This window comes from Chelonoidis abingdonii, chromosome 1 (assembly GCF_003597395.2).
Source record: "Chelonoidis abingdonii isolate Lonesome George chromosome 1, CheloAbing_2.0, whole genome shotgun sequence".
Taxonomy (NCBI): Eukaryota; Metazoa; Chordata; order Testudines; family Testudinidae; genus Chelonoidis; species Chelonoidis abingdonii.
Genome location: NC_133769.1, coordinates 368,279,280 through 368,288,891, shown reverse-complemented (window position 1 = coordinate 368,288,891; position 9,612 = coordinate 368,279,280). Strand labels below are relative to the sequence as shown.

Genomic DNA, 9,612 nt, shown 5'->3' with positions numbered 1-9,612 from the left:
CACACAGAGAAACTTCTGCCGAAGCAGGCGCGGATGGGGCAGGGTTGGGTGGTTCCATGGATGGTACCTACAGAGGCTTTGACTGATGCCCCTTCGGCTTCCCCCGCCCCGGGGATGTCAGGACATTGGGTTATAATGTGATGCCGCCCTGAGGCGCACGTGCTTGTTGGGACCAGGCCGCAAACCAGAAGTTGACTGGCTGGTTACCCTCTCTGGCTCCCTTAGGCGCTTCTCCGCCACCCATCACTGCAGGGTGTGGGCACTTCCCTTGTGCGTGATCTTCCCACTGTCCCGCTGCCAGGCCGGAGGAGCCGGCTAGAGCCTGGACGGCTGAACAGAAGGTGGCAGCCTCAGGGTGCAGCTCCCACCCCACAGATTTGGGGGTCCCTCTTTGTGGGTGTGGCACGACCAGCCAAGGCAAGGCTGATGGCAGGGCAGGGCTCGGGTCTGGTTGGGGAAGGAGGAATTGGGGGAAGGGCCAGGCCTGCACACAGGGGAGAGGACTGGAGCAGAGCTGGCCTCAGCAGACAGTGCTCAGGGGTAGAGGAGGGGAAGTAAGAGCCAGGGAGCAGAAACTTCCTTGTTCACGCTCTCTGGTGCCTGGCTCTGCAGACTTCCTCTGGCCTCAGTCACTTCCTTCTGCACCGGGAGCGAGCAGCAGCAGCGGCCGCCCCAGGCGAGAAACACCCGGCTCACCGCGCACCCCCCGCCGCCCCGAGCTATGAGCCACGGTGAGTCCTGCCTCCCCGCCGCGCTCCCCCCCCCCGCCTTCCGGGAGAGGGGGTCGGGGCGCGCCCCTTAGCCCGGCGGCCTCTCAGCTGTGCCGGGCGCCTCTGGGGGGGTCCCTCTCGGTGGGGGCAGCTGTGCCGGGCGCCTCTGGGGGGATCCCCCGGGGTGGGGGCAGCTGTGCCGGGCGCCTCTGGGGGGATCCCCCGGGGTGGGGGCAGCTGTGCCGGGCGCCTATGGGGGGTCCCCCAGAGGGGGGGTAGCTTGTGCCGGGCCCTCCTGCGGGAGTCCCCCGAGGTGCAGGCAGCTGTGCCGGCGCCTCTGGGGGTCCTCCGAATGGGCGGCGAGCTTTGCGGGCGCCCTGGGCGGGGTCCTCAGGTTGGGGGGCAGCTGTGCCGGGCGCCTCTGGGGGGTCCCTCCTCGGTGGGGCAGCTGTGCCGGGCGCCTCTGGGGGGTCCTCGGGTGGGGCAGCTTGCCGCGCCTCTGCGAGGTCCCTGGGGTGGATGGCTGCTTGTGCAGTAGCGCCTCTGGGGGGCTCCTCGGGTGGGGGCAGCTGTGCAGTGCACCTCTGGGGGGTCCCTCGGGTGGAGCTGTGCAGTGCCGCTCTGGGGGGGGTCGTCGGAGTGGTGCTGATGCCACTGGTCCTCTGCGAGGGGCGGGTCCCCTCGGAGCGGGGTGGGGAACTGTGCAGTCCCGCCTCTGTGGGGTCCTCGGTGCGCGGCACTGTGCCGGGCGCCTATGGGTGCGGGGTCCCGGGGTGGGGGCAGCTGTGCAGGCGGCCTCTGGTAGGGGGGTCCTCGGCGGTGGGCAGCTGCTGCCAGTGCGCCTCTGGGGGGGGGTCCAGTCGGAGTGAGGTGCTGATGCACTGTGTCCTCTGAGGGCGGGTCCCCCCCTCGGACGGTGGGGAACTGGAACTGGCCAGTGCGCCTCTGTGGGTCCTCGGGTTGACGGGCAGCTGTGCCGGGCGGCCTATGGGTGGGGGCTCCCCGGGGTGGGGGCGCTTGGCAGGGCGCTCTGGAGCGGGTCCAGCTCGGTGGGGGGCAGCTGTGCAAGTGGCGCTCTGGGGGGGGTGCGTCGGATTAACTGCAGTGGTGCTGATGCACTGTGTCCTCTGCGAGGGCGGGGTCCCTCGGAGCGCGGGTGGGGAACGTGTGCATGCGCCTCTGTGGGGTCCGCTCGGGGTGCGGGCAGCTGTGGCCGGGCGCCCTATGGGATGGGGGTTCCCCGCGGGTGGGGGCAGCGTGCAGGGGCCTCTTGGAGGGGTCCCTGAGAGGGGTGGGCAGCTGTGCCAGTGGCGCCTCTGGGCTGGGGGGTCGTCGATGGGTGCTGATCCACTGTGCCTCTGGAGCGGGTGCCCCGGAGCTGTGTGAGGAACTGTGCAGTGCGCCTCTGGGGGAGGGGGTCCCTCGGGGTGGGCGCAGCTGCTCTCTGGTCTCTGATGGGCGGACCCTCGGAGCGGGGTGGGGAACTGTGCAGTGCGCCTCTGGGGGGGTCCCTCGGGGCGGGCGCAGCTGCTCTCTGTTCTCTGATGGGCGGGTCCCCTCGGAGCGGTCTGGGTGCCGCTGGGTGGGGTGGAGTGTGATGCGTGTCTGGTGGAAAGGGGGTCAGGACGCTTCCCGGGACCAGGCTGCAGCCAGCAAAGCGGGAGCAGGAGAGAGCCCGGGGGGTGAAGCAGGGGTCGGGCTGTGGGGCTGGAGTGACGGGGGTGGGGGCGGAAGGAGAGGAGGAGGAAGAAGAGTTTTCACCAAAGGCGCCTGCAACTGACAACAGCTGCTGCTGGGTCTGTCTGTGAAGGAGGCTCGGCCGGGCTGGGCTGTGCCGGGAGAGGCTGAGCTGGGCTGTGTCGGGCAAGGCTGAGCTGGACCGGGCTGTACTGGGAGAGGCTGAGATGGGCTGGGCCACGCTGAGATGGGAGAGCCGGGCCGGGCTGGGCTGTGCCGGGACAGGCAGAGAGAGGCTGAGCTGGGCTGGGTAGAGCAAGGCTGAGCTGGGCAGCCCCTGTACCAGGAAAGGCTGGGCGAGGCTGAGATGGGCTGGGCGAGGCTGAGATGGGCAGAACTGGGTTGGGCTGTGCTGGGCAGAGCGAGGCTGAACTGGGCTGGGTTGGGCAAGGCTGAGCTGGGCTGAGACGGGCTGTGCCATGCCGGGCCGGGCCGTGCTGTGCTGCACTCTGAAAAGGTGCAACTCCAGGAGGAAAATGGTGAAGCAGTCAGCTCTGGGGTGCGCCTGTCTATGTCACTGCCTCCTCCGGGGAGCCGGGTGCATGCAGCCTGGACAGACTGGCTGGCTCTGTTTTTTCTAGGAGAGAAGGTCTGTCCTGAGAACACAGCCTGCCCTGTGCCCTCCCCCACAAGCCTGGCACTCGCCTCCTTCCCTGGCCCTCTGCTCCTGCTTCCCAGCCCTCCTCCGAGCTAGGCTTGGCTTTGGCCCAGAACAAGTAGGAGTTTCCCTTGTTGTTAGGTCAGTGTGAGCTGTGCTGCAGGGAGCTGGGCTGACTCATGCTGTGCCAGGCTAAACTGAGCAAGCATTCCTACCTGGATCCAAGCTGAGCCTGGCCCAGGGGTTCTCCATCTGAGCCATTCCGTGCCAAGCTCAGCTGGGCTGTTCCCTTCTTGTGCTGAGCTAGAGCAGGCAGCATGTTAAGGGCAGAAAGTCATCAGCGTTTGTTCGGTTTTGTTAATTGGAAAGCTGTGGGCTCCTCCTTGCTGTCTCATTGTCTCGGGGAGGATCACGGCCTGGGTTTTGTTCTGAGTGGGGGAGGGGAAGAGAAGATCCCCTCCCAGGGCTGGGAGTGGATTTTGTTCTTCATTTTCTAAGAGCTCTGCTCTAGGGATTATTGTGGAGAAGTTCCCTGGCCTGTGCTATACACATGGGTCCCTTCTGGCCTTGGAGCCAGTGACTCTGTCTATCCCTGCCCTGCCGCTCGTGTCTTCACCCTCACAATCCCAGGCGAGCTGAGACCATGGGAACTGGGCTGAGATGCCCTCCGTGGGCTCAGCTGCATTTTCATTAGGTCACATCATTTTGTGTGTTACTAAAAGGCTAAGAACAAACATTTGCAGCCTCCCGTTTTATTAGGGATACAAGTGGGCATCAGAACTCAGTGGCTCAGGCCTGAGCTAGGATGGAGGGGGGCTGCTAGCAAACAGTCTGAACAGGGGCAATTCCCGGATGATGCCTGAGTGGATGTACCCATAGGGTCAGATTTCCTGGGCTGACATCACCAGTGTCATTGGCTGCCACTGGTGGTGATTAGACCTGAAGTTAGGGCGGAGGGAGCTGGAAAGCTGAGCTCATCAGGATGGCGCAGATGGCCCTGCCTGGAGAATACAGACCCCTCCTTAGAATGAGAAACAGCCTCAAATAGTGTAACAAAGCCAGAGCCACCCCAATGTCATGGTTGGCACTGTGCTATGCAGCATGGCTGCTTGGAACTTCATGGCACCAGCATGGATAGACATGAGATTCTCCAGCTTCCAAAGCAGAGATCCCTGCCTTTTTCACTAAAGGAGAATCTCCATTAGACATTTGCCCTATAGGGCACATGACACACAGTTTAGAAGTTCTGATTCTGTCCAGCAGAGGGCAATGATGTGACTGCTCATACATACATGCCAATCCATCACAGTGTATTTAAGGCTGTTTCATATTTTTCCAGACACACTAAGCCTTGTAAATTGTATTTTTGCACAATGCATTTTATGTTGTTGATGCTGCAGAAGAAATAGACCGATTCCCAAGGACTTGAGTGAGTAATTGGCTTTTGACAGCTAGGTCACTGGTTTGAATCCAACAGGGATCAGGCAGTATGGGTGAGAGTGGAGGAGTGGAGGTGAATCAGAGGAGAGCTGGAGTCAGGTAGGAGGGAAGAGATGAGAGGCTGTGGTTCACCTTGCCCTGTAGCCTGTCTCCGACAGTGCTAGAGCTTCAGGAGGAGCGAATGGAACAGAGCTGAAATAAGGTGGAGGCAGCTCAAGGAAAAAGTGAGACCAGACCGTTCCCACCGAATGTGAGCATGTGCTCTAAACCCCAATGCAATCCCTCCTCTAAGTGGGGTGGTTTGTTGCGTGACTGTTTGGTTGTTAAGGAAGTCGCTCACTGTCCAAGCGTCTGTGCAATACTATGGAATGAGGTTTCCCCTGGGTTCTCCTTGTTACTGTATGGTTACGATTATTTCATCTCTTTGGAAGGCCACCTCCCTTCCCTTCCTCGGGCAGCCAGAGGCCGTTCCAATGTATGAACAGCCTTGATTATCATACTGGTACTTCACACTTCCGAGCTGCTTTCTGTGTTCAAAGCTGTGCACACTCATGAGTAGCTTGGAGAACTAGTAGCAGAGGCTTCTCTGGTGCATGGAATGACCATCCCACCTTGCATCCCAAGGAGTTTACAAACACAGATGAGTGAAACCTCCCGGCCACCCGGCTAAGGAAGGGAGCTATTATCCCTCTGGCATTACTGGTTAAGAGTCTTTATATTGCTGTAATGTCTAGAAGCCCTGGTCAGGTTGGGGGCCCCCTCGTGTGAAGACACAGATCCTGCCCCCAAAACAAAGAGGATTCCTTGTAGCACCTTAGAGACGAACAAATTTATTTGGGCATAAGCTTTCATGGGCTAGAACCCACTTCACTACTTTATGTGCCCCTCCATGCATCTGATGAAGCTCATGAAAGCTTATGCCCAAATAAATTTGTACGTCTCTAAGGTGCCACAAGGAATCCTCGTTGTTTTTGCTGATACAGACTAACACAGCTACCACTCTGGACCCTGCCCCAGTGCTGTTAACACTTAAGATCATGCTTAACTTGAAACATGGAAGTCCCATGGAACTACACGTTTCACTAACATGAAGCGCGTGGATAACTATTTGCAGGATTGGCCCTTATTAGCCTTAAAATAACGATTTAATTTTTAAAACATTTCAAATTGCTTTTATGTCTCTCTCTATATACATATACATTTTCCTGTTTTGTGCATAATTAACACTAGAATTTCATCGGTTTTAAACCCTTGACTTTGTCCCTTTTTCACGATATTCAAGCTCAGCCTTCTCTCTATTAACTTATTTCTAAGTCTGATCTTCCTTTTTTAGCTATTTGTGGCTTTTTTGGTTTCACTTTCCCCTTTGTTTAGTTTTGAACGCTGGCTGTGTCACTTTCTGTCTTTTTTTATCCTTAATTCTAGCCTTACAGAAGATTGTCTCGTCTTTTTCTAAAGCTGAACCCTTTGCCTTCTGCTACTTTTTTTGGTTAACCCTTTGATTGTTTTTTTAAAACAAAAAAAAATTCACTCTTGCTAGTTAGATACTACAGTGTTGGCCCTTATACAAAACCTGATAGTAAACTGAAAGATAAAGCCGATGACAAATAGGATGTTAGTTCATAGATCTGTAGATTTTTAAGGCCAGAAGGGACCATTCTGATCAGCTAGTCTGACTTCCTGCATAGTAGAGGCCAGAGAAACTCACCCATTCCTGCTTTGTGCCCGAAAAATGGGGGGAGGGGGAGAGGGAGGAGGCACTAGGGCAGATCTTTTAGAGAGACATCCAGTCGCCACTGAGTTGCAACTAAAGGTGCTTGGAGGACTTTATCAAAGCAGACAGGAAGAAAGTGACAAGCTGGTAGCTGTGAGACACATAGGCTGTAAAGATGGTGGATTTGATCATTACCAATAGCTGGGTAGGTAGTGACCAGAAGATCAATTCAGTGACATGGCTCTTGGGTCCACGTGTAGCAGATCTCAGGAGACCTTTAGAGAGGCTTCTGGCATGTGCAGGAAGGAGCCTGTGTTACCAGTGACATAAAGAAATGTACAAGAGAGGTCCTGGAAGCTAGCTTTAGATTGCTGGGAAGACTGGCAGGTCTAGGGCACGCATGGTAGCTGGGGAGGAAAGGTAACGAAAAGTAGCAGCTGATAAAAAATAAATGAAGACATTAGTCAAGAAGAGCCTATGTCCTCCAAGCCACAGCAGCATCCTTCTGAAAATGGAGCTTCTTTCTGTTGGCTGCACGCGGGCTGGAGCAGATGGCGTGTTAGATGGGGGTTGGGCGGGCTAAGGTGGTGTTCAGGGAGAATCCAGCCAAAGATATCAAAACAAATCACAAGGCGTTCTTTGAAAGTATCAAAAGCAGGAAACACAGGAGAACAGCAGTCACTCCGCTAGGCGCGAGTCCTTTTTCATTTCAATTTCAAATCAGAAGCAATAGCAAAGTCCCTAGTGGACTTGGTGGAGTCTCTGTCATGTCTCCCTTTTTCGGGATTCAATTCCACTTGGCAGGGCTTAGGGGGTTCAGCCTGGTGACGGTTATTTGGATGATGGAGAGCCTTTTCCAGAGAGGAAGAAGGTTTGGCAGTGTCTTCTGAAGACAGCCAGTCTCTGGGATCTCCTGAGCTCCTCTGGGAAATAGTTCTACAGGCAGATCCCCTGGACTGAGAATGTTTGACCCCAGCACTCATGCGCTTTGTGATCTGCGTTGTCCAGAGAAGCGCAGCCGTGGCAGTGGGTCACGGATCAAAATTCGGCAGGGACTTGATCCATTAAGTGCTTTAAATTAGGGCCAAGTCCTTAAACTGGCCTCGGAAGCTGACTAGGATCCAGTAGAGGCACTTGAGCATGGGTCTGAGGCACTCACACTGGTCTGAGCCATGGAGGTGGATAGCTGGAACCTGCGTGGCAGCATCACATTTAGTTTCAGTTACAGTAACCCGGCCTGGAGGTGACACATGTCTGGATCCCTGTGGTCACATCTCCTCCAGGAGGAAGGGACCAAGTTTCCTAATGAGCTGGAGGCGAAAAGGGAGTTTTGAGGAGTCAAACATGGCTCTGAGCTTTCTCGCCGTTTGGATGAATCGGGTCTGCATGCCTTCAATGGAAGGCGGAGGCAGCATCTCTTGGGCAGCCGTTCTCCTTTCGGACCAGCAGCACTTCAGGTCTCTAGCACAGCTTGAGCGGGAGGACAGGAGCTACTGGGAAGCTGGGCCATCAGCTCCTGCTGTGTCAAGTGTGCGAGCTAGCAGTACCTTGGGCCCAGTGGTAGGACCATGAAGATCTTATCTGTGTCCATGGCCACAAGGAGGTCACCTTTAGTGCCCCTAGATCTCTCCGGAGGCATCCGGGATGCTGACTGATGTCCCCTGTTGGTGGAGTGTGGTGGTTCCTACTTTCTCTACGGTTGTGCCCATGACTGGGAGGTTGGAAAGGGGACGGTGCACAGGGTCAAGTTGCATTTTTTAAGGGGTTTGGTAGACGTGCTGCTCTGAAGAAGGCACTGTTCCCATTAGAACTGGGTGTAGCTGTTCTTTACTGGCTGGCCATACTGGACTAGATGAAGCACTGGACTGATCCTGTATGGCAAGGCCTATGTTTCTTCTAAGGTGGAAGAGAACCTAGAAGTCCTGGCTCCCTGTCCTCTGCTCCGGCCACTAGCCCATACCCCCTCCCAGAACCTATAGTAGAACCCAGGTGTCCTAGCTGTCAGACACTTCTCTAGCCTCTTTTTCCCCTCCCATGGAGATACAGGCGGCTTCCAGGTACTTTTGCTTCCTGACAGAGCGTGTGTGTGTGTGTGTAGCAGAGTGAAGGACACTATATGGCCATTCATTTTCCTCTTCAGAAAAGAATTGGAATGGGGGAGGCTGCACAGAGAGCAGTTTATTTCCTGCTCCACTGGGCCCGTAAATACAGTGTGTTGAACACCTAACGCAACGGGGCCCTGACTCTGGTGGAGACAGCTAGGTGCCACAGCAGGACAAATATTTCAGGTTACTGCAGCCCAAGGGGAGAGACCCAGGCTACCCCTTCGTGGGTTGACAGGTGTCCAAAGGCAGCTCTTACCATGGACGCAGTCCTCTGCAAAAGGCTGGAAGCTTTTCAAGCCAGCCACCTTCTCCCCCCAAAGCCAGGCCACTGGGGGCTGGGCTCTTGCTAGGGCTGATAAGCTAAGCAGTCTTGTACGTGGGAGCTAGGGGTTCCCTAGGGGTGGGGGGGATGCTGACGGAGTGCTAGGGGAACATGAGTCGTGGCGCCAAGCCACAGTGGTGTGCACGTAACCATCCGAGGGGAGGGACCCTGTGGTTGAGAATCCCAGGCCTCAGCCGAGGGACTTGGGGGCAGGGTTAGTGGAAGGACTCAGGCGGGGGTGGGGGGGCGGCAGGAAAGACAGTCGGCAGGCCCCATTAAGGAGGGGGCCAGGCTCCGTTTGTGTGCCCCAGCATTCGGCAGCTGGCACATTTTCCCTCCTCTGGGTGGAAAACCCCCGCCCGGGCAGAGTTCTCGGCAGGGGCTGGGGGTGGATTCTGCATCTGAAAAACAGAGAGAGGGTTTTGCTTCCCTTTTCTGCTGAGTGCAAGATGAGTTGTTTTCCCTTGCGGGGGGGGCGGTCGTTATGAATCACTTGCCAGCCGGCCGGTGTGTCCTGGCCCCAGCTTCCCCTTGCTGAAGCAGCCTCGGATGAGGATCATTGCTGGGCAGAGGGAGGTGCCCTGGGGTGTTTCCGCCCCCGCCCCATGCAATCCTGCTGCCCCAGCAAGGCCGTGCAGGCAGCCTGTAGACTCCTCTGGGCTCGTAGCCCGTTGCTAGGGCCCAGCGGTGGGTGAGGGCTGGGGATGCACCCGTCAAGGCTGGGGTGACATGGGTGGGGGCAACAGAGGAGGCGAGGCAGTGAGAGGGGGCCAGGGTGGTGATGGTGGGGGAAGGGGGCCGTGAAAGGTGGGGGCAGCATGTCTGTTAGGCATCCATGGCCGGACTCTGGGGAGGGCAGTGTGTGTGGTGTGGTGCTGGCAGGGGGTGGGAGTGGGGGCATGTGTGTGTGTGTGACAAGGGAGTGCCGTGTGTGTGATGGGGGTGGGAGCTGTGTGAGAGAGGGGAAGGCAGTGTAGTGGGGGTGG

The 9,612-nt window shown here is 57.2% G+C and overlaps 1 protein-coding gene across 1 annotated transcript in view; it reads left to right on the top strand.

The window, feature by feature from the left end:
• Positions 1-522: 522 nt before the first annotated feature.
• RHOG (ras homolog family member G) overlaps positions 523-9,612 on the top strand; it is a 32,858-nt gene continuing 23,768 nt past the window's right edge. Inside the window, exon 1 of the mRNA XM_032767124.2 lies at positions 523-731. The gene's annotated coding sequence lies outside the window, so the exon portion shown is untranslated. The remainder of the gene's footprint in view (positions 732-9,612) is intronic.